Below are 25986 nucleotides of genomic sequence, written 5' to 3'. Positions count from 1 at the left end.
AAGACCACAGCAAAATGTCACTGATAATTGTGCCTCAGGCACGGTAGGGACTTAAATATTTATGGAAAGAATAGTTAGATGAATGAGTATAGAGCTCTAGCTTTGTTCATAAGAAGCTAATAAGATGATATCAGTACAATTATATAATGAATACAGATAGGTGATCTCATGAATGGGTTGTTTGGACTCATTGCCAAGAAAAGAATTAATGTTCTGTTTCAGGCCGTGGAATTAATACACACATTTGGGAAGCACACGGTACAACCTACAAGAATAGATCGACAAAACTCAGAAAAACATTCCTCTCACCTCACCCCAACCCACAAATCCAAAATGAGAAACCAAAGTCATTAGAAAAAATAAATATAAACTAAACATTGTTCTAGTCAAAGTTTAACCAATGGTTTGAGAATCTGCTAACAGCGACACACAAAAAATCCATAATAATCAGCTTCAACAAGTCTGTTGTTTTTTTTCACTTTGGATTACAGTTTCCAATTGAGAATATGGCCTGGGGACCCTATTGATTTCCTAATGCTCACTGGATTCTTATCTCCTTATTTTAAAGTAAACAAATAAGTGTGGTTTCTAAGTACTGACTCAGTGTACAGAGGAGTATGGTATCCTGAAAAGCTATAACATTAATAATCTGGAATCAGGTTAGGTAAATGAAATTCTAACCTGCAACTTGTCAACATGTAAGATTCCAGAAGCCAAATCATGATTCTGGTTTCTTCCCCGTACCTAAATTTCTTATGGTTCCGTTTCTCTCAATATCTGCATCTACAAATTATATTTACCTCGTGCTAACCTAGGTGCAAGGCTTAACCTTGTCATAGTTATACGGAAATGATCCCCTAACAACAAAAATTTCAGAAATTTCATATTTTATTAATGACTTGAGGTGATATGGCAAAAGGTGAGACAGGATATTGCAATAGACTTTCACTATTACATTTATTCTATTCCCCTTTCTCTTTCTATTTCCCAACTATCACCAAGTGTAGCAAATAAATTCTCTATTTTATTCTGATTTTCGGTATATTTTATACTGATTTTCTTTTATTTTTTTTCCCAAGCCACAATAAGACAAAAGACAGAATAGACTTTTGCTGATATTACCTACCAAGAAACAGGAGTAAAATAATCAAGTATTCTGGTTATTTATAATTTGTCATCCCCTGATCCCAAATCCTTTTACAAATGTTTCTTCTGATCCTTTCTTTCTTCTTCTATTAGTCCCATTATATGCACATTACACCTTTTGTACTTGTCCTGTAGTTTCTAGATATTCTGTTCTGTTTTTTTTCAGTCCTTTTTCTCTTCGGTTTTCAGTTTTGGTAGTATCTGTTAAAATTTCCTCAAACTTAGAGATTCTTTCCTCAGCTATGTCCAATCTATTAATTAGGCATCCTCCATTTCTGTCACAGTGTTTTTTTAATCTCTAGCATTTCTTTTTGACTTTTTCTTAGACTTTCCATCTCTCTATTTACAATGCCCATCTGCTCTTGCATGTTGTCTACTTTTTCCATTGTGGTCTTCACCATATAAATCACAGTTCTTTAAAATTCCTAGTCTAATCATTCTAACATTCCTTCCATATCTGAGTCTGGTTCTGTCTCTTCAAAGTATGTTTTTGCCATTTAATATGGTTTATGATATGTTGTTGGAAACTGGTGAAAGGAACTGTAGTAAATGGGTGTCTAGTAATGTGGTGGCAAGTTGTGGGGAGAGGGGAACATTCTGTAGTCCTTGATTAAGTCTCAGCCTTTTAGTGAGCCTGTGCCCCTGGACTGTGAACTTCACAAGTGCTTCTCAGTTTTCCACCACTCCTTAATGTAGGACAGGATGTCTAGAGGGGGCTAGAGTTGAGTATTCCCCTTCCCCCAGATCAGTGAGGCTCTCATAAAATCCCAACAGGTTAGGCTCTGGTAAAATAGTTTCTCTCAAAGGCAGGCTTTGCTAAGTACAGCATGTTCTAACATATTTCAAATGGTTACATTTCCCCTCTCCCTGCTGGAAACGCAAAAGGATTTTTCTACAATCTTTTTGGTGATAACCTGGCAGACATCCTGGATGTAAAACTCACGAAAGGGAGGGTCTGCCCTCCTCAGACTTGGTGCCCCCTAAAGTGTTTAACTCTCAGACTTGTCTACACTGAGCCTCCAGCAATTTGTCAGTTTCATTTAGGTTTTTCTACTTCAGTTCTACTTCAGCAGTTCCCACAGAGGTTTCTGCTCTGGTAAGAAAACTGGTTAGTCTCTGCCTGTCTGTCTTTCCAATGTTTGGAGCAGTGGTTTGCCTTGGGATCTCAATTCTCTGAGGGATCTAAGAAGAGTTGTTAATTTTCAGTTTGTTCAGCTTTGTAACCTATTGCTAGGATGGAGTGATAACTTCTAAGGACCTTACATGCTGGACTGGACACCAGAAGCCACCCAAATCCTTTTTCTAATTTTCTCTCTCTTCATCTGAATTCTGAGTGGTTGAACTCTGCAGACTGTATCACCATGGCACTTTGCCTCTGCTTAGGTTTGATCAATGAGAGGTGCAGGTATCAGAGGATGAAATGAGAAACAGAAGGGGCTATTTCTTTCCTGGTTTCCTCTCCTTTTCATTGCAATGTCCCTGGCAATAATTCAGCATCTCGGGACTGACTGTCCTTTCCACTGAGCAGTCTGCCTCCCCAGCAGTTCTCTGGGCTCCAATAACACTCTTTCCTCTTTTTGTCCCAGGAGCTCTAGGGGTAGCAGTAGTTTCCCTTTGTTGCAGGTCTTCTGTGTGTCTCACCACTAATGTGTGTTTCCTGCAAATAATTTGCTCACTAAAATCATCTTCATTTGAACTATTTGGGATGAATTCTACTTCTAGCTGCAATCAAGTAAATAGAAATAGGACACAAAACAATAACCCAACCCAACATTGGCTATTTCTTGACTTTGCCATCCAACCTAGATCTAGCAGAGGGCATAGCATGATGTTAGTAATCATCTCAAATATTTTAGCAAAAAAGTTGGAAAAATTTCTATGAGTTTAGAGAAATTGAGTTAAAATCTTATAAGACGTTTCCATACAACTTTCTGGAATCAAATTGGCTATGTTTAAATAAAGTCTATTTGTCTTTCACAAGATCTATGGCTCCCCACGGTAATCCCATATGCACACCTGAGTTTACTCTCTACTATTATTTTTAGTACGGAGTTGACTAGAGCTGAGTTTGTAGAATGGCAAAGGTATATGGCACCAAAACAGCTCTTGTTAAAGTCACTTTCATGCTGCCAAATACTCTTTATCTCATTTGCTCTGTCTGAAGCCCTCATCAGAGATGGCTACCAGTTACTTTTTGAAATAATCTCTTCTCTCGGCACCACTCTCTCCAGGAGTTCCTTCTCCTGAACTGCCTATTTCGGTTCAGCCTCATTTGCTATCTCCTGCGTCTTATCTTGAACTTTCTCCTCTTCTCCTTTTACAGTCCTCCTTAGGTGAATGTATTCAATCACATGACTTTGGAATAAACCCATTCAGTGAGATCCAGATTTGTATATTTGCCTTCTTCCTTGACTTTGTATTCAAACGCCTCATATACCTCAAACATAACATGCTTCAAATAGAATAAAAGCTGCTCCTCAACATTCTCCCAATTGAGTAGTTCATGTCAAACTTCAATTTGCCAGGTCTGAAACTTAAATCATCCTTAGTTTCTCTTCTTTGACTTCACCCCGCCTTTGCATCACACCCAACACATTAACAATTCCGATTTATGATTCTGATTCTAAAACCGATCTCAATTTCATCCTTTTCTCTTTATCTCCAGTGACAGCTTCCTAGTCTAGATTACCAATATTTCTGGCCAAGCTTCAGTAAATGACTCTAAATAAAATCCATGCTTCCATTCTTATTCCCCTCAAATTAATTTTACAAAGAGCAGAAAGTAGGTTCTTAAAACTCAATTTGGATAATGTTACTTCCCTTCAAAGGCTTTACACTGCACTTAGAATAAAACCCAAAGCCTCTTCTATGGCCTGAAGGACCTATCTGTTCTAACCATTAACCTATCTCAGTCTTCAACCTCCTAGAATGTCACATTCTCTTCCCACTGCAGCTAAACATTCCTTCTCTCAATTGCTAAAACACACCAAGCTCTCCCTAGGCTCGAAGCCTTTGAACTTCCCCCTTTCCTTTGCCTAACTAGTCCTATTTCATGAGTTTATCTTTTTGGAAATGTCACTGTCAAAGATGTATCTTCTTTATCCTTGTTTAAAGTAGGGTCAGATTTCAAGAAAAGAAGAATAAAAATTTCCTCCCCACTATCATCCATCTCAGTACCATGTTTTTTCTTAATAGTACTTGATTACAATTTGCAATTCATTATTTTTTTGTTTCCTTATCTTATTATCTGTTTCCCCCACCAGAATGTAACCCAAAAGGGCCAGAGATCATGTCTACTTGTTCACATTTTCAGCCATAGCAGAATGCCTAGTCCTAGATGGTCATAATTAAATATTTTTAAATGAATTTTCAATATTCAGAAACCTGTTCTCTCCCTCTGTTTACATGCATTTATGTATTAATCTATCATTTTAGATTTTCACTGCTAAATAATTTATCTTCTTCTTCAGAAAAATCTACTCAGTGCCGTCACCAACATAATTTTCTACCCTTCTATTCACTCAGTATGATGGATGAATGACGTACTTGGTGAAAAAGTTCAGGGCAATTGACTTTGAAGAGGTTTCAATAGCTCCTTTTAACCATTTATTCTTCCTCCAATAAATTCAGTTCATTGAAGTTATCAAATATGCACAAACTAAACTCAATTATAAAGTTTGGTTCTTATCTAATATCCGATAAATAATTTTTCTTATATTATGCTTTTCAAATAACCCACTTAAAATATCTTAAGAATCTAATAACCAGGACTATATTCTTTAGTGCATTCTCATTATAGAAGAAAAAAATGAAATTAGTTTGCATTCTTAAATAAAATAGGATCTATATCAGTGAGTTTATACTAAAAAGCTACAAACCTGATGGAGTTCTAACAAAATAATACATACACTTTATGTAGCTGATTGGCAGGAAAGAAAAGAAAGGAAATTATAGGCTTGTAGAGTATCTTAAGATAAGAATGACACCAACTATCAGTGACTTTTTTGCTAAGAATTAGTTACCCATTAAAAGACCCTGTATGTTGCATCAAACGTGTAAAAGGAAAGCAATGCAGAATTAATCCAGCAGACCTACTTGATCATTTTTAGCAAAATAAAGAGAAAAAGAAAAAGAAAAGAAAGAGGAACCAGTATTTCCAAGGAAAAGATGAATTGTTACTTTTTGTTACAGATATTTCCTCTCAGCAAAATAACCCGTATAGTCCATAATAGAAACCACCTATGCTTCATCATCTTCTCCCATTTCAGTTTTTACCTGTCAACAGTCAAAAAGTTCAGCAGGTTCAGATAGCCCTGCTCTAAAAGACCATTAAGACTACCAGAGAAAGATCATCATTTATTTTGAATTGAATTATTTGAAACTAAGTTCAGATTGTTAGTTGCTTTAATTCACCATTAAATAGTTATTATATGTTATACTGCACATTCCTAGGTACCCCAAAGCTCTTAGAAAAACACTGAATGTACTGATGCTAAAAAGAATTTGTTAAATTCAGAATTCAAGGATTCTCTAGTTATCTTTAAGAAGTAATTGAACTTTGGATATACTACATCATGTATACTCACTTTTAAAATCTCCATCCAGACTTTTTTATAACTTAGATAAGTAACCATTATAAGGGTATTATTATAGCCTTATATATGATGGGTAGTACTACTTCATCGCTGTAGTATCAGGTGGTACAAACTAGAATAGTTTCATCACAAGTAAAGTTCACCCAAATCTATGAATTAATGATTATAATACATAATTAAAATAATGACCAAGGGACTGAATCAAACTTATAAGCTTTTGCATAGCAAAGGAAACCATAAATAAAATGAAAAGACAGCCTACAGACTGGGAGAAAAATTTGCAAATGATGTGACCAACAAGGGTTAATTTCCAAATTATACAAACAGCTCATACAACTCAATAACAACAAAAAAAAAAAACCCCAATCAAAAAATGGGCAGAAGACCTGAAGAGATATTTCTCCAAAGAAGACATACAGATGACCAATAGGCACATGAAAAGATGCTCAACATTGCTAACTATTAGAGAAATGAAAATCAAAAGTACAATGAGGTATCACCTCACACAAGTTCAGAATGGCCATCATTAAAAAGTCTACAGGGCTTCCCTGGTAGCGCAGTGGTTGAGAGTCCACCTGCCGATGCAGGGCACACGGGTTCGTGCCCCAGTCCGGGAGGATCCCACGTGCCGCGGAGCGGCTGGGCCCGTGGGCCGTGGCCACTGGGCCTGTGCGTCCGGAGCCTGTGCTCCGCGACGGGAGAGGCCACAGCAGTGAGAGGCCCACGTATCGCAAAAAAAAAAAAGAAAAGTCTACAAACAACTAATGCTGGAGAGGGTATGGAGAGAAGGGAACTCTCCTACACTGTTGGTGGGAATGTAAACTGGTGCAGCCACTATGGAAAACAATATGGAGGTTCCTCATAAAACTAAAAATAGGGTTGCCATATGATCCAGAAAGCCACTCCTGGGTATATTTCTATATTTGAATTAGAAAACTCTAATTCAAAAACATACATGCACCCCATTGTTTGTAGCAGCACTATTTACAATAGCCAAGATATGGAAGCAACCTAAGTGTCCATCGACAGATGAATGGATAAAGATGTGGTATATATATACAATGGAATATTACTAAGCCATAAAAGGAATGAAATAATGCCATTTGCAGCAACATGGATGGACCTAGAGATTAGGTCCTAGAGAAACATAAATATTATATGATATCACTTATATGTGGAATCTAAAATAATGGCATGAATGAATATATCTACAAAACAAAAACAGACTCACAGACATAGAAAACAGACTGTGGTCGCCAAAGGGGAGGGGGAGGTGGGGGAAGGATGGACTGGGAGTTTGGGATTAGCAGATGCAAACTATTATATATAGGATGGATAAACAACAAGGTCCTACTGTACAGCAGAGGGAACTATATTCAATATCTTGTAATAAACCACAATGGAAAATAATATATAAAACTTTGCTGTACACCAGAAACTAACACAATATTGTAAATCAACAATACTTTAATAAAAAATAAATTAAAAAAAGAAAACAAAAAAGTATATTAACCAATATACTCCTCTCCCAAGGAATATCTTTATGTTGAACAAAGTCTGACAAAAACCAACTGAATATTATCTGTATTTGAATTATTAGCAAACACTGGCATTAAGATAACCATGCACATATAAGCATCCTTTGTTTAATGGTTCATTATTTATCTAAAAGTATTATTCTAAAAAAGGTAATAGAAATGATGCTATTTTTAGGAAAGAATTTTCCCTAATTCATATAAGTTCATATTGCACTTTGCATTCATCATTCTAACAAGAACATTTCAGTGTTTTGAGGCATGCCTTATCCTATAAAAATATTTTGTAGGATATATATTTTTTCCATGCCTTGCAAAAAATGAAAGAATAATTCCCCTTATGTGGGATCTGGAAGAAACTCACAAGAATTTTCAACAGCTCTTTCTAAGTTCCTCCTCCAATTTTAGATGTACCTGCTGGCTCCAATTCCTGAGCATTTCAAGGTGTTTTCAGAAGGAAATGACTCACCCCATTGTATTGTAAGCCTCCACTACAGGCAGTCTGATTTCTCCTTTCTTTGATCTGTTAGGTCAGTTACCATTTGTTCTTTGCTTTCTCTCTTCTGTAATTTTGTTGACACCTCTTTTCTGCTGTCATCTTTTCTCTCATTCACTTTGCACATATGGATTTATTTTCTCTTCTCTTACTCTCAGGGAGTATAGATAAATGTACATGTTTAACCAGAGGTCTATGGCTATTTTTAAAAATATGGGAATATAGATATAATTTTCAATCCAACCACCCAGATAAAATATGCTATGTTAATAAGTTCTTAAATATATTTTAAAAACATAGAGAGGGAAAAAAGAATACATGGGAATATACCAAATGTTTACACTGTATGTACTGGTATAGTTGTTCATATTCTGTTTTCATTTTTGTATCTTTTTAAGTTTTTGAGAATGTACATATTTACTTATAATATTGGAACATAAATTAAACTGTTCTTTTTAATCACAATTAGATTAGAATATTTTATACTATTCATCCTAAAAGTAGACAGTCTCTCATGGGCAATTGGAAAATATATATATAAAAGAAGAGAAAAAAGCAGGGGGTAAGGTGGTTTGGCATTTTAGGCTTAGTTTCATTTTCACTGTTTTGGTGGTTTGGCTGTACATGATTCTTTCCCCTGTGCATTAGTTCCCCTGTGCTACTGCAACAAGGTATCACAAACTGGGTGGTTTAAACAACAAAAATGTATTGTCTCACAGTTCTGGATGCTAAAGTCCAAGATCAAGGTGACATCAGGGCACGCTCCTTCTGAAGGTACTAGAGAAGGATTTGTTCCGGCCCTCTCTCCTAGCTTCTGGTAGTGCCTGGGATTGTAGCAGCATAACTCTAATCTTCACAGGGTAGTGTATCTGTGTGCATGTCTATTTTTGTGTCCTAATTTCCCTTTATGAGGACACCAGTCATATTGGATTAGGGGTGACACTGATGACCTTGTCTTAACTTGATAATCTGTGAAGGCCCTATTTCTAAATAAGGTCATATTCACAGATATTGGGGATCCAATATCTTTTTGGGTGACCCAATTCAACCCATAACACCTGTTAGTGTTAAAAGGCTCTTAAGAATCCTAAAATTCTATTCATTGCATCCAGCTGGATTTCATGTTGGTGCTCTAAACTGTGGGCCCCTCTAAAATACATCTGCCCTAGAGCAGGGAATCCCACATATAGCAGATCATCAGAATCACTGAGAATTGTTTACAAAATACATGCACCAGCACCTTCCAATCTCAATTAGAGATTCTAATTGAGTAGGTATGGGGAGAGGGACAGGCCATATAAATGTTTAAAATTTCTCCAGGCTCTTCTAATGATCAAGCAGATGTGGGAATCACTCAGCTCCAAAGTATGTACCTCTGGGTATGCAGAAAATAATCTACAAGAATGCAAGGGAAAACCTCAGAACTTCTATTTCTATTCATGCCACTGAAGACTTTTAAATGTCTGTTTATATATTTCTTCTATAATGGGCCTTATGGTACAGTAGTAATCATATATTATATATATAAAGCTATGTAATTTATAAAGTAAAAAATATATATAGGAGGTACACTTTCAAAACCTCTAACTGATGGGAGACTGCAAGCCAAGGCTTTTGGAGATCACTGACCTGAAGGGTACTGAGATAGATGATTATCTGGTCTTCTTTATCATGCAGGTACTCACTAAAGATAAACATAGTCATGAATAAGACAATGATGAGCAGGGCTCCCATTGGACTTGTAATAAAAATGTTTATTGGAGATTATAATAGATAACTTTGTACTTACTATGGGGACTTTAATTTGTACCACTAAAACGTTCTGTACGTCAGCCTCATTATATAATGTGGACATTTATTGCTAAACAATGAACAAACGGGATGCATAAATCTGCTTATGCATAAATCAGTATTTCACTGGTGCATTTTAAAGCAAGAGAAATACACTGAGATGAGGCATTTTAAAAATGTTTACCTTGAAAAATAAGTTAAAACATAGACACCAAAAGTAAAGAACAACAGAAGTTCGGAATTCAGTTACATGATAGGTTTTTATATAGCTTGAAGGAGGAGAGAGAGAAAAGAGAAGAACATAGGAAAGGGAGAAAGGAAGATTTTTTTAATGGAAGTAACATAGAAAGATTCCAGGTATTAAATTAGAAGGAAAATACCTTTCCTGTAAACAACAGAGTCCTGTCAATTGCGCTGAGAGAGAATGAGGTGAAATTGATTATGCCGGAATTAGATAAAGCACTAGCTAAACAAAGAGATCCTGGCATCCTGCAGAAGGAGCCAGAAAGTACAAAAAAGAGATCAGCTCAGTGGCAGTCAGCCATTAGATACCGATGAGGTTAATCCACACCACAAATCCGTGAACAAAGTAGATTTTCCTCCTTGTCTGTTCTCACAAATAATCATTAATTTTAAGTGCAGCCTGGGCAGGTGCACAGACAGTGCCTACTGTTTTGACACTGTGCTGGAGAGTTTCCAAGAAGCAAGCTGGTATAGTCCTCGAGTCCCTTCCACTTCACTGCTTCTCAAATTCACTTACATCTACAGACAGCCTGTCTCCTACCTGTAACATGCAGGCGCAGACCAGCTATTCTAGCATCCAGAGAGGTTCAGTTTCAAAAATCTGGAGTCAAAACATCCATGAACTTATTCAGCGAGTGGCAGCAGGAGTGTCCAGTCACTGATATGAACTGTCCAGGATGAGTCTACTCGGCTGATATGCTTATTGATCATCTGCCTATTAGATCAGCTGCTGTGGACTGAATTGTGACATCTTTATGCTCAGGGAGATGTGCTATGCACTCTGACGCATTGCACTTAAGACCAATGTAAGTAATATATGAATTTATACTGGACTCAATCTAGAGAGAGCATTGAAAAGAAAAGGTCTTTAACTTCTTACAGATCTAAACCTTCACGCTATTCATTCCCATTTTATAATTCTACAGTGCTCAAGACGGGACGGACACTTACTTTGCTAATCCACTTTGCCTTTACCTCTTATGCGGAGGCAAATAAGAAATGAAAGAGGCTAGAAGCTGTTCCATCTATGTCTTTTCTCCCCTTCTTAAGGCCCTGAGTAAACAGAAATTATTCCTATAAAGAGCATTAGTGAGTGTATCAATGGTCACAGTTCATTAAATAAGAGCAGATGTCACAAAGGGATTGCGAAACCTGGGGAAACATGTCTGCACTGTGCACATAGCACTCCCCCACCCCGGAAGGTATACAGACACTGCCACCTGTCTTGGTGACAGATCCACTTTGTCCACTGCAAGCTTTCCAGGTTGTGAGCAGAGAGGGAAGCCTCATGAGGAACCATCTGTAACATAAAGACATCTGCCAACTCCCCTCAAGATTTGGTAAGGACCAATGACATATGTATAGATCAATTCAAGCTCCTTAGAAGGAAGAATCTGTGAAATAAGAGCACATTAATTTTCCCTAGGAGTTAGCAGGTGGTTGATAATCCTACTCACAACATGTGGATATAGCTATTGACACATAGATAGATTGGATGGATTGCCCACTAACATGAAAGAACAAATGACAAGGTTAGAAGAAAAAGATACAAAACACTATTGTTTCCTAATACAAGTAATCAATGCTCTGTTCACTAGAGGAAAGATTTATATGGATGATATCTAGGCACAGAAAATTTGAGTTCCTTCTCTAAATTTCACATACTAGGAAATAATTGTTATAAAATATACTAGATAAAGATCATCTGGTAAGTGGATAATATACCTTAAAAAGGAAAGGGAACTTGATAAATTCGAAGTTAGTGAAAAGTGCAATAACATCTCACTTTCAATACATCTATGAGAAAATAAAATAATAAGCCCAAAATTGATAAAGAAAAATCACTCCTATTTTGGCTTGAACTCAGACTATACGCTTCTACAAACTTTGAGATTACCATGCTTTAACAATAAAGTTACATTCTTCAAAATGGAAACTTGAGGAACTGTTAATGCAGTTGGACCTCTGAGTTAAAGATATTCATGTCTTGAATTTTAATTCCACTTATACAGCTTGCAAGCTAATACCAGAATGGACTTGTTTTCCTCTCTATTTTGAAAAGGGAGGAGGCAAGGGAAAACTACACATGGCATCATTGGAAACAAGCCAAGTCGCAGAGTGCTGGGGAAGGAATTGGCAGCCACACTATCTGAGAAATCAAAGTGAAGACAACTTTCGATGCATTTCAAAAATAAGACGTAGCGTAGTATGACAAATATAAAATTTTTAACAAAAGCTCTGAAAATCCCTTCACTCCCTCCTTTTTTTTTTGCAATTATTATTCTAGCTTTGTAAATGTTCCCACTTGATTTCAGCTACATTGCTATTTTGGTATAAATGTCAAGAAAAACTTAAAGACTGTATTTTTCTCATCTTGAAAGATGTCTCAACTTTTTGGAGAAAACAAAGTTCTAACAAACAAAGGAAATTGGAAGTAACTTCTGCTTGATTAAAAATGGAAAATATCAGAAAGAATCTTTGCTAAAGAACAACAAACTAGCTACTAAAATTGTTAGCATTCTACAAGACCCATAATCTAGCCCATGATACCTGAATATAATGGCCCCTATTATGTGAGGCTCTTGGAGCATCTCCAAGGCTGTGATCATCTTTAACCTCCAAACCACTGCTGCAAGATAGAGAAGTGTTGTCCATCAAAACCCCATTTTCCAGGTAGTAAATTCTCAAGTGGAAGAATTTTAAGTCTTAATGATCCAGAAAAAAAGGGGGGGGAAGGAGCAAGCGCTTGCTGGATCTAAACTGTGTCAGTCCAGATTGATAGGTATGGCTTTATCCTCTTATATTGCACAATCTCATGGAGGGAGGGAACTTACACTGCCCTCCCCAGGAGAGAGTAGTACTGGAAGAAATATTATATCTGGTAACTGTCTCCACCCCATCCTCTCATTCACTGTTTCCCTAGAGAAGAGGAATGGCTCATTTTATAGATGAGATTGAAAGGAAAGCTCTGGGCAGGTGTAGCTCAAACCCTTTCTGGGCGCACTCTCCCATCTAGCCTCTCTCTTAATACAAACACTCTCCTCTGCTCCAAGTAATATTCTGTCAGGCTAGGCCCTGCCTAGAAAGGATAGAAACCTAGAGTTTAAGGGAGAAACCTAGAGTTTAAGGTAGGGACACTGATTCAGCTCGGAAAAGAGGAAGAATCCTGATTTTGGTTGCAGGTTTAAGCAGGCTCCTCTAACCCAGCTTTATTAGTTATGAAACTGTTGTTTTGTTCATCTTCTATGGGTATCTTCCAATTGGTTCCGAATACGTATAGAAGGAGAAGTATGAGTGACACTTCAAACACCTCCATCATAGTGTCCTACCAAGCAGTTTAAATGAATCCAAAAAACAGCTGCATAGTTCACAAGATTTAGCCTAGATAATAATGCTAGTATGACAATGATGACAATAATGAAAATAACTGGCATGCTTTGACACAGTGCCAAACATTGTGCTTCCTATAACTGATTTACATGTATTAACATACCAAATTCTCATAAAACTCTATGAGGCAGAGACTATAATTAGTATCGCATGAAAAAATGAGGCAATCCAGGCTTAATAACCTTTCCAAAGTCACAGAGCACAGAGTCCGCCCCCTTCACCACCATTCTTATGGTCACTATTAACTTCAGGTATTATCCAAATCTCATCTTAAGATTATCAGTCATTTTATAATGAATAGCATTTATTTTTTTAATCTGTACACTTTGACTAGTTGGCATGATACGTTGATACATCTTTTATTGTTTTTACAGCGATTTTTTTAAAAGGTAAGAATAATAAAAATAAGGATAATAACCAACATTTATGTGTCAGGAACTGTATTAAGCACTTATCTGATAAAATCGTCAAAACAATTGAATGAGGTGATGGTATTATCATCCCCATTTTACAGATAAGGTTTGGAAACTGCCTACACCAAGCTTACTATCAGAGTATCGGAGAAGGTTAATGTAGATGTGTCATACTCTGACAGCTACCATCTCAATTCTATGTCATATAGATGAAATTTGAGATGAATAAATGATATCAAAACATCTTTAATCACTGATCAGTCTGTATGCCTCAGAAAGTTGTCATACAAAATTCTGATAAAACATCTTCATTGTAGATCATTTAAATATAATTAATATGCTTGTTATTTAACTCAAATCATAATCATGATGTGCTTTTGCATATTTAATCATAAGCCTCATCATAACTCTCCAGTTTTAACATAATTTTGAGAAATTCGAAATGTAAGGGACTAAAGTATTTTATTTATATTTCACAATGCAAAAATCCCAAAGCCAACCTTACGGCACCTAATCAAAAGACCTGAGCTCATCCTAAAGTGCTTCCTGGATATTTTTGTCTTAAAAAAAATTATGGTTCTTTTCTTTACCATAATAGTTTTGGTAATTCTGACTCTCATTAAAACACCCTTCTATTTTCTTCCAGAAAAGAAAATCTTATATTTAATTACTTTCTATTATTTTCATATATCTCTTCTAGATGAACTATTCTGGTTTTCAACAGTTTATTAGCAACATCTAAAAGTTCTACTCCTCAATAAATAGCAAGCTATAATTACCAATAAGGAGACCCTGGAATGCAACCAATCGACCTGCATTGAAACAATAAAATATAGCCACCTCTCTGCTTCTTGCACGTAATTGGAGCTCAATAAATATGGAGTACTTTGTTGATCTACTGAGTTGGATTGGTAGGAGGATGGATGTGCACAGGATATTCAAGCAGCTTTGGGATGAGGAACGAAGTAGGGTACTTACAAACAGGGAGATTAGAAGCAAAATGTTTTTAAAGATACCCTGAAGCATAACTTCAAATACTGTCATGGTTGTAGACCACTGGGAAACCCTTGCAGCAGATGGCTCAATCTAATGCTCAGCTAAAATGAAATGGCTGCTTTCACAAAGATACCAGCCATCCTCCAATGGGAGGAGATAACAGTTTCAAATATAGGACAGCCTGCACGTGGGTACAGTAAAGAAAGGGTTGCAACATACAGAAGAAAGACTTTTCAGCTCAAATGTCTTCAAAACAAGCAGGCAGAAACTAACACACCACTGTAAAGCAATTATACTCCAATAAAGATGTTTAAAAAACCCAAAAAACAAGCAGATATCCTAAATATCCTCCCTCCCCTGACCTCCCTCTTGAATTAACTGCATTCCCTTATTTATATAAATGACTTATTGTTCAAATCAGCAATAATACCATAGAACACAAACACATTATAGCATAATAGTTTTAATAACATTAAAAGGAGAAAAAATTGAAAAGCATATTATTCCAGAAATCTTTGTTAAATAAATAGGCTCCTGGCTCTTTTCAGCCTATTTAGATTTAAAATAATAATAACAAATATAGTTTTCTGTTTCCATTGGTTATATTAAGTATGCACACTTTTTTACTAAACCATTTTTTTCACAATTGTTGACTGTCCATCATTCACAATAATTGATATCTAGAGTGAAACATTCACAATGCCCTTATCACCCTACCTCTTAATATTTTCCATGGGGTCCCCATCTATCTGGATTTCAAATAAAAATAATTAAACATCATAAAAATTGGCCCTGAAGCAAAATAATTAAGTAGGGGCTCACAGCAGATTCTTCCTCATCTCATTTTTCAGTTTCTTTCCCTTTATTCCTGTCAAGCCTTTCTCACGTAAGAAATTCTGTCTCCAGTGGCCTGATGTTCTCTCTGTCCTTTGATTACCAAAGCTTTTCTTAGCTGTTAAATAAACTGGATGGGAGGATACCCCTGCCCCCATTCTCCCATGGGTGGTACCATTGGAGGAGTCAGGAGAACTGAACGCAGCAGGACAGAAGGAGGTCCATGGAGCAAGAGCAGAAGCCTTTTTTTAGAACCAGGCAGAGAAGGGTACCCTGTTCCTGGTGCAGATGTGCTACAGAGGCCACAGTGTGCATTCTGGGCACCATCAGGAACCACACTGGAAAGGAACTAATAAAGTAATTGATACCAGTGTATGATTGAGCCATGATAACTGCATGTTTTTCCCCTGCAAGGGTTACATAGAGTTCAAAGGGGAGAAAGTAGTTCGAGTTGAAGTTGGGGGTTTTATTTGACACCTTTTGTTTTCCATGAGAAAGGATTTTATCTAAATACTCCTGACTTCTTTTTTTTTTTTTTTTTTTGCGGTACGCGGGCCTCTCACTGTTGTGGCCTCTCCCGTTCTGGAGCACAGGCTCCGGACGCACAGGCTCAGCGGCCATGGCTCACGGGCCCAGCCGCTCCGCGGCATGTGGGATCTTCCCGGACCAGGGCACGAACCCGCGTCCCCTGCATCGGCAGGTGGACTCTCAACCACTGCGCCACCCGGGAAGCCCACTCCTGACTTCTTGCTTGCCTCCAACTCCTCTCCATGGGAGTAGAATGTGACATCTGAGGGATTGGTCATAGGGATCATTCCACATTTCTCAACTGGGTTGAGCTAACCTGTCACAAACCCTAAACACAAAGGATTTTAGGCACCTTCTGCCCTCTTCTCCCTAGGCAAGTAGAAGGGTGACCTGTCCTTGTTCTGAAGACCCAAAGTTGTCTTCAAAGTCTTGGAACAAGAAGATGAGGAGTGGTATCAGGTCCACCTCCCTCATACTGTAATGGGGGAGAAACTTTGTATTCTATTACAAGTTAATCACTAAAGGGATGTTGCCTATAAGCTTAAATTACACATAATGGCCCATCTCTGGGAACCCTGCCCCCCAGGTAATGAGCATTAAGCTAAAATACCTTTATTTGGCTCACAGGAAACATTCTGACCCGGCCCACCTGTGAATGACTGCAGGCAAGAAGAAATTAACACATCCCATCCTGAGGCTGACCAGAACCAGGAAATGTTTTACTTCACTTCCTCCCCTTTTAGTATAAAAGAAGCCTGAATTCTAACTCAGGCAAGATGGTTATTTGTGACTCTAGTCCACCATCTTCTCGGCCTGCCAGATTTCCAAATAAAGTGGCTATTCCTTGCCCCAACAACTCATCTCACAATGTATTGGCCTGTCCTGTGGCAAGCAGTACGAGCTTGGACTCAGTAACAACACTGGGCCACAATTACATCAGGAAGACCTACTCTGCTCTCCATCTCTCTAACCCTTGCATCCATTTCTCAATCAGCTCTAAAGACAGGGGATAGAGATGTCATTTATGTGATCTGATAATAATTTTTAATCTCTAAGTAGAATTTGACTTCCCCATGATGGGAAGATAAGAATGATTCTGACACTCTTCAAATCATATTCCCTAGGTAGGAACTAACTTTAAATGCCCATAAATCAAGTCTACATTTTATTGTATATTTCAAACCTGATATATCACTTATTTGTCTGAATTGTGACATTTTCTATAGAAATTAGAGATGCTTCTATGTTATTCACATTTCGAGTGCAATTCTGTGCTACCTACTATTGTCCAATCCACCATTTAAACCGCAGCTAAGGTCCCATCACCTTCATTACATAAACTCTCATTATTTGTCCATTTTATTTTCCCAATTGACTTATTTTGTGTGCCACACAATTTGTTCTATTTCCTATTGTGTAATCTAGATATCAGCTGTGGTTTCTTCCCAGTTTAAGATCTAGATAAGACTTTACCTTCTGTGAGGTGCAGAAAGCACAGTTTCATCCATAAACTTTGTCAATTTGTTAGATTCATAAACTCCTGGTCAATTCTGGTTTCCCTTTTTGTCTTTGACTTTTGTGCTAAACTTTTGTTCTCTGTCCTTTCACTCTCTTTTATCTCTATCCCAGTATTGACCCAAACTTGAAACACTATTCGTTTATTGTGTTTCCATAAAAACAACTCAAAGAAAATTTTCATGTGCCTAGCATACATACAAAGGTATTGAGAGGTAAAAGGTATTTACATGGAAGAAATGCAAAATAATAATTAAAACTTAATATTAAATAGTTTTGATCTTAAAAGTCCACATTGTCATTATTCTATGATGCTTGACCATCCCTCTTTTTTATTTTCCTGTTCCCATTTCTCTTTTTTCTATCTTCTGCTCTGCTAGGAAAGGAAAAAATAAAAATAAAGGGAAGTAAATATTTCTTACAACCCCCTTCCTCAAACTCAGGTCAAGTATCTGTATACTCAAGAACTCAGAAGAAGCATTGAAAGTACCACTTATGAGAAGGGTGGAAAGAATTCAGGGTCTCACATAATGATTTGGTTTCATCTTTCTGGTCACATTTCCAATACTTACTTTATTAGAATTTCATGATATCAAATCTTCATGCTCCAACTCATTGAATGAGTCTCCTAGCCAAGATTAATATTTGCATTTCAGAAATCCACAGTAACCAGCATGGGTAGTTAGCTTTGTCTGAATTCTCAATATACACCACTCTTTTTTTATGTCTTTGGTCTTTTTCTAACTGGTACTTCTGCTTGGGAGTTAGTCCCTGATTTCATTATCCTTATTTTGAACCATAATCTCTACACAGATCAACCCACATTTAGCCCTTTAGCAGAAAGGGACAAACATATTCTTTTGAAATACTAAGAGGAAACAAAACATTTTTGTAGAAAAAAATCTACTTCATTTAATTGTTTTTTCAACTATGTCACTATTTATTACTAGACTACAAATATGTCCATGGCACAAAGAAATGCTAAAAAGAAGAGACAGATATTGCATCCAAGCTCTAAAAATCTTGTAGGTAGCAGCACAAAGATTAAATTAGGAACAGGTAAAATTATTAATATTACTGGAAATTTTATTTCCTTGGGTAATCCTAGTACCTAAAAAACAAAAGTCTAAGTGTATATTGCTCCTTGACCATCTGCTTAATTTCTTAATTCACCTGCAGTATAATTTAAAAATATTAAAATCTTAGTTCACCAAAATAATTTAAAATACAATTTGACTTTTACTTTATTTCTCTGCAATTAGGGATGATTTATTCATTAAATGTTTATTAAGGACATGCTATATGCTGAGCACTTTGCAAGGTGCTAAAATACAAACATGAATGGTCTTTGTGGCAAACCAAGAATAATAATAATTATGGAAGTTGTCAAAATTTTTGCTAGGAGTAGTTCTCATACTTCTGCTTACCTAACAAGAAAAGGCAAATTTTCTCAACAACAACTTAAAGTAAGACTGTCAGACAACTAATAAGAAAATTTAGGAAGGATCATTATTTATTTTAAAGAATGTATGTCTGATAAAAGAAATCCTTCTCCAATTTATGGAATACCACAGTTTCCTACATGAAAGAGATCACCTGAGAGAGAGTAGGAAAATATTTACTACTTGTCCCAGCATCTTTCCACTGACCATGAAACCCAAATCCTGAACTGACCAAAAACTGGGCATTTATACTCTATATTTAAAGACAGCATTTAAAAGAACTAGACAAAAGACATACCTCTGAAAAAGCTACTATATACTGAAAGAAACTTCCTAAAAGTAATTTCTGATTTTGAAGATGTAACTAACTACACATCAGAGAGAAAATCATAAGAAAAGAACTTGCTCAACTGAAAAAGCAATAAGATGAGGAGAAAATGGAAACTGATGAAATATAACAAGATTATAAGGAAGGTAAAAATGTGATAAAGGAATATAAACCACCTATAACGGAAAAAATAACAAGCAGACCTGGTGCTGAAGAAAATAAAATCCCTGACAAGAACTCATACTACAGGCCATACTCTGACCACAAAGTGATACTAATACCAGATGAATGATTTTTTAAAAGACCAGGCAGTTTTAAAAATTTTATATACTTTGGTAAAAAGAAAATAAAGCCAAAATTATTAGCTACTGAGAAATTAATAACAACAGAATGATTATTCACCAAACTCTAAAATTATAGCCAAAGTTAGTGTTGCATGCTTTGTACTTAAAAAAAAAAGGAATAAACAATTGAGCTAAGCATTAAATACAGTATGTTAGAAAAAGAACAATGCAACAATCATATGCAAAGAAAGATTATTTATTAAAGACTAGAAATTAAGAAATCAAGAAACATGCCCCTAGAACTAATTATTTGAACACATCAATAAAACAGACTGATGGCAGTCATAAGTGAGAGAAAGAGAGAAAGAGAGGAAGGGAAAGGGAGGGAGAGAGAGAGGAGGGTGGGGAGAAAGAGAGAAAAAGGATGAGAGGGAGAGAGAAGAGTGAGAGATTTTCTGGAATGAGAAAATTGTAAAAGGTATTAAACCATTCATCATGAAATGAAGGTGCTTGAGAATAGTTAATATAAACCTTTGAAAGTAAAAATAACATAAGAAGCCTTAGATAAATGAAACAAATGTATAAAATGATTCCATATATCAGTGAGGAAAGGTGAATTTAAAGTAATAAATGTTATTGAGAGGATCGAAAAATATAATGGTAGATTCTCATATCACACTTTGTTCCAAAATAAATTCAAAATGTATTAAACATTTCAATAATAAAAAGAAATCATAAATGTATGAGAACAAAAAATGCTTTTTAGTTACTTATTTCAAAGAATAAATCATAAAGTTTGATAGTTTTAACTATGTAAAAATTCAAAGTATGTATAAAGCAAGTCATTAATAATGTGATTAATTACTAATTAGTATTAATTAATAAGTAATGAATAAAGGCAAAGACCAAACTTTGAAAGAAAACACACAGCCTACATGGCAATCAAATACTCAATATCTTCAATATAAATAGAATGTCTACAAGCCAGTAATCAAAATATGAATAACCCATTAGAAAAATAAGCAAAACTCCATGCATATTCTGTTTACATAAGAATACAAGTGATCAATAAACATATTTTTAAAAATTCAACCAACTATAAAGAAATTCTGATTGAAACATCAATAAAGGAAGCTCTAGACCTATTTGATGAGTAAAACTTATATAAATGATAGTATTCACTGTTGGTCTGCAATTCTCGTAAGGACTGTTAGATGTATAGATTGGTAGTACCTTTTGGGAAGACAGTTTATTCATGTGTATATAATAGGACTTTAAATGAGATTTCCCTGTTATCTAAAGAATTGAAGCGGGACACAAAATTGAGAGCAATAAGTATCCAATACAAAACAGTTGGTGAGTCAGATACTCCTTCTAGTACTCAATATTCTGTGATAACCTATATGGGAAAAGAATCTGAAAAAGAATGGATATATATATATGTAACTGATTCACTTTGGTGTACATCTGAAACTAACACATTATAAATCAGCTATACTCCAATAAAATTTTTTAAAAAAGAATTAAGCAAGTATTATCCTTCATACAAGCCTCACTCTCTTCCTGGTTGATAAATACAGCAACCAGGGAAAGAGAGGGTATCTTGAGTGTTTAGTCTATCTAGAGAGCTATGTCTTGCTCCTCCCCTAAAGCCAAATAATGAAGTTCTGAGAGAATCAATTAAAGAGACTGGCACCTCATTCATTAGTTGGAGATCTTATTATGCAGCAGATTAAATGATCTCACACAGGAGTAGCTGAGCAGGAGAGGAAATGAGAAGTTGAGAGAGAAAGTAGGACAGAACAAGGAGCAGGATGGAGTGGTCTGTAAGCCAACCACTTCTGTCTTGGAGAAAGTGGACATTACAGAAAGTAACAAAGCTTGAAACATTGTGTTTGACAGAGTTATCAGTGGAGCAGATCTCCCATGTCAAGGAAACTGCGCACTGAGGAGATCACCTACTAGGATCACACAAGTTCCCCAAGAGAGCCAGCATGTGAATGCCTGTCTCCGGAGAAGCAACAGCCAGCAGATGTCAAGAGGTGACCTAAACAAAAACTTGTAAGAAACAGTTTTCTCTCTGTTTTTTAATTTTTATATACCTTCCCATTCTACTAGCTGGAAAAGAAGAGAGGCATAAAAGGGAAAATAGAAGAGGAATGGCTATATTAGGAGCAGACTTTGTTCCATCTCTACTCCAAATCCCCCAAGCCCCACTGGAACTAGCAGGAGAGAAGATGTGCAGTAAATTGAATATGCAATTGGACCGTTAAACCAGACTTGAATCCGGTGGGCTTATTTTATAAACAGCTGAATGTAAGAAGAAAGCTAGGGGAACTGTGTAAGATGCCCCTAAGGAATAGAAAAAGGAGATCTGAGAGAGCATAGAAAAAGGTAATTTGACCCTACCAAGTTCAGACTGCTTCATAGACTACTTATATGGTCCACAGTTCCTAAAATAGTACATTCCCCTTCACACAGAAATTCCACTTCTGGAATTTATCTGTGCTGACACAAAGGATCATATTGTCAAATCCAAGTACATAAATCATAGGTTTTACCCAATATCAAACTCCACCAATGATTTAAATGATACAGGCAAAGCACTCTTCCCTTGGATGAGTCTGAGACCCTCTGATACAGCTTTCAATAAAAAAGGACTTTCTTCTCCCACAATATAGGACATTTGCCTCCAGGTTAACAGATGAAGCATTTGAGCGATGTATGCAGACACATCGCTCACACAGAGGAAGCTCTGCGGGCTATCTTACATTAATTACACAGCTTATGTGACCTTCCCCAGCTAGCCATGCCCCATAAATCTATAAATTTCAAGTGTATTTACAATAAGCAACTTCAACAGAATAGTTTTTTCCTGCTAAAGATTCTTTCATGGATAAGAAGTTACCGTTATCCTTCTGCTAGTTAATAGCATTAGTGGATTTATCAGATCATTTGTATGTTTACCAGGAGGTCATTAGTGTGTTTGCCAGGAGGTTATTACCATTTTCATGTTTGCTAAGAAAATTAATACAGTTATTCTTTCTCCCTGAACATCACTAGGAGAGAGTGGATTGGTCATAGGACTGCTATAAATTCTTTTCTTCCCAAACTCTAGTGAAATGATTGGGTAAAAGCATATTTTTTAGATAAAAGTATGTTTAATTCAAATAATTGTGAACAATATAATTATATGATAAATGAAGTTTTTTAAAATAAATTTTTCATATGTTCATATTATGGAATGGTCTACAGTCATGAATGGTAATAGGTAGATATCTATGTTTTGTTATGAAATTATATTTATGAAAGACAACTTAATGAACAGGCAGTTTACAGAACAATTCATACCATATGATACAGTATGATATGAATTTTGTAACACATATACACACATAGAAAAAAGACTGGAATGCTTCAGGAAATATATTAATGAAAGCTATGTACATTATTTCCTTTGTCAAATAGATTTGATTGTAACCTGGAGTTCTTTAGTAGTTTCTCCAGATTCATGAAGACACCAAAAATAGTCTTATACCTACTTTACGAAAAGAACTTTTCTCAACCTTGTAACTTATTGCAAAACAAACAAACAAAAAAAACTGGAAATCATTATAACTCTCCTCCCTTGCCCAGTCATCATCTGATATAGCTCCTTTCTTCTCCAATATTTCTCTGTTTACACATGTATAATCACGTATAATGTATGTTCACTCTTTAGTTTGTCTCTCCTACTAAGGTGTGAAATTCCCTTAGGCAGGGGCTACCTTTATCATTTTTATATCTCTATTATAATACCTGGCATGCAGAATCTATTATCAATAGGTTCTTTTTCTAATCTGGACAGGAAGAACAAAGAGAAAGGGAGAGAGTACTTGAGGGCATTGTACCATGTGCTACAGGGAATAAAATCAAAGATACAGTGATTATTTTCATTCTTAAGAATTTAGTTTGGAAAAATAAGATACTATCAGAACTTTGTTCCCAAATTATGGGCCAGAGTTTCTACAGAGACAGACTAACTTTTACCAGACTCTTCTTTTCCCATCCCCTCCCTTCCTTGCTCCATCCACTCTAGGGGAGGGGGACAGCATCCTTTAGTAATATGTTCTCCAAGTAACAGAAAATCCAACAAAGAATAGTTTAAACTAATAGAGATCCATTAGTCATATATTACTAGAAGTCTGGAGGTTGACAATGGCTGGCATTGGTTCCTCTTTTCAACAAAAAACCAAAAGCTTTCTAATTTTGGCTCTTCCATTCTTAGCCCACTGGTCTGGGGCCTCATAATTATAAGATGACTGCTAAACTTCATGTAATAAATCTATGTTTCAGGGAGGAAGAGGTAAAAGGACCAGGGGTAAAGGGGCATGCCAGCTGAATATTTTATCAGAAATTTAAGAGCATTCCAGGGAACTCCCTCAGCTGACAGCCACTTACATCTCATTGAGGAAAAGAAAGAGTCATAATGCCATGTCTAGATGGAAAGAAGCCAGGAAGAAGAGGGTTGTGTCGACCAGAAAATGTGGCAGCCATACTTAGTAAGCTAGTAAGTTATTGTGTGGGACATTTCTTGGACTACAAATATTTGTGGGCAGTGTAATCATGTTTTAAAAGTCACAAGCCCATACTAATTATTGACTCCTACGTCTATGTGATAAGCAGACTTGGCCAAGACTAGCCTTCTCTAGTATGCCCATGGCTGATGCCTCTCTTTTTTCTACATCCTTTATTTGATGTAGTTATGTAGGTAAGCAAACTAAAGACCTGCCCTTTGACAAGTCCTACCAGCTGTTCTCTCTTTACCTTATTTCTTCCATCTAGATAGCCAAAGAGGACCAGTATTAAAGATTCCATTAAAGAGGATGAAGGATGCTAGAAGAAACCCCTTAAACTTGAACATGGTTCTTTTTCTATTTCCCAGACCTTGGCAACATTTTGACTGGGGACAACAGGTACTAAGTCACATATAGACTTAGAAAGTGATATTTCCATTTTCATTTTTATGATTTTGGGGAAACCTGTGAACAGCAAAGGGAACTGGCAAGTTTCAATTATTTTAACATGTTGTCTCCATAATACCAGCAGTGTCTCTCATTCCCCAGTTTCTAAGAGACCCCTGATGGGCATAGAGCAACTGGATCCATGAGTGCACAGACATATTGGATTTTCTCAACAAACAGATAGTAAAAGTATAACTATTACAACATGAAGTGTATTAAGTATGCTGATGTTATAAAGGAGGTCCTAAATGCAGAAAAGTTGAAAACATTTTCCTCAATTGAGGCAAAAAAGATTTTTTAAAAAATCAAAGAAGCAAGCATGTTCTCATGGCCTGACATTCTAAAATGTTAGAGAGAATTAGGGGATACATAAGACCAAAAAACTAACTATGAAAACCAAATTATACTTGTGAAGTAAAAAGAAGAAACACATCTATCTGAAGAAACAAATGTAGCAAAACATGGAAACATTCAAACTTAGATTTTTAAGAGTAATATATAAAATATGTAAGGTTCATGCACACAAATGATGTGTTACATCAGCTATAAAGAAAAAATCACAGAAGCTGAGATTTTTGAAATGTGTTATGACAAATATTTTTCAGTTCTCATGCTGCTACAAAAGAGAAGGTGTTTGCTGAAGTTGGTGAATGGCTTATTGTTAATGAATATTAGAAAGACCTTTAGCCTTACATCCTATTTTATTGCCTTTTATTATCTTCAAGGAGAATATTTGTTGGAAGGAGAAGTATAAAAAAAAAACAATGGTAAGAGGGAATTAAAAGCAAATTAAAAGCAAGACATGTGACACCATCATAAAGGAATGCTTTAGACTCCCATATGCTAGCCCACAAACTGGCTGAAGAAGAAACACACTATATGTTTAAGTATAGATTCACAGACCTACCTTTGAAGGTAATGAATCAGTAGGCCTAAGGTAGAGCCTAGAATTCTGCATGTTTAAAAAAATTCCATGAAGGATTTTAATGTGCAGCAAAATGGGGGAACCCCTGAAAGAAATCTGGTCTCATGAACTAAATAACTACATTCCCTAGATACTGAAAAAAAAAAAAAGAAAAAAGAAAAACTATCCTCTCTGTGATCTTTGAAGACTCTAGAAAATAGTGAACGTATTAAAAGACTGGAAATGAATAGGGATGTTCAAGGTAGAAAAAAGCAAGTTCAAAGGTCCAGAGGAAAAAAGGAGTTTGCCAGGGTCAAAGGACAGCAGGAAGGCCCTTGGGGCTGGAAAGGTGTGAGCAGGAATAAGAACAGCAGAAAATGAGGAGGGAAGGTGGGTAGGGACCAGCACACTAGGGACAAACACATGAGCTATAATAAAGACATTGCATTTACTCTGAATACACTGAAAAGCCATTCAAAGATCATGAGCAAAAGATTTGTTTTAATTACGTTCTTTAAAGATAATTTTTGTTATTGGGGGAAA

This window comes from Orcinus orca, chromosome 4 (genome assembly GCF_937001465.1).
Source record: "Orcinus orca chromosome 4, mOrcOrc1.1, whole genome shotgun sequence".
In the NCBI taxonomy this organism is placed as follows: Eukaryota; Metazoa; Chordata; class Mammalia; order Artiodactyla; family Delphinidae; genus Orcinus; species Orcinus orca.
The sequence above is the reverse complement of the archived record's forward strand: the minus strand, read 5'-3'. Positions refer to the sequence as shown.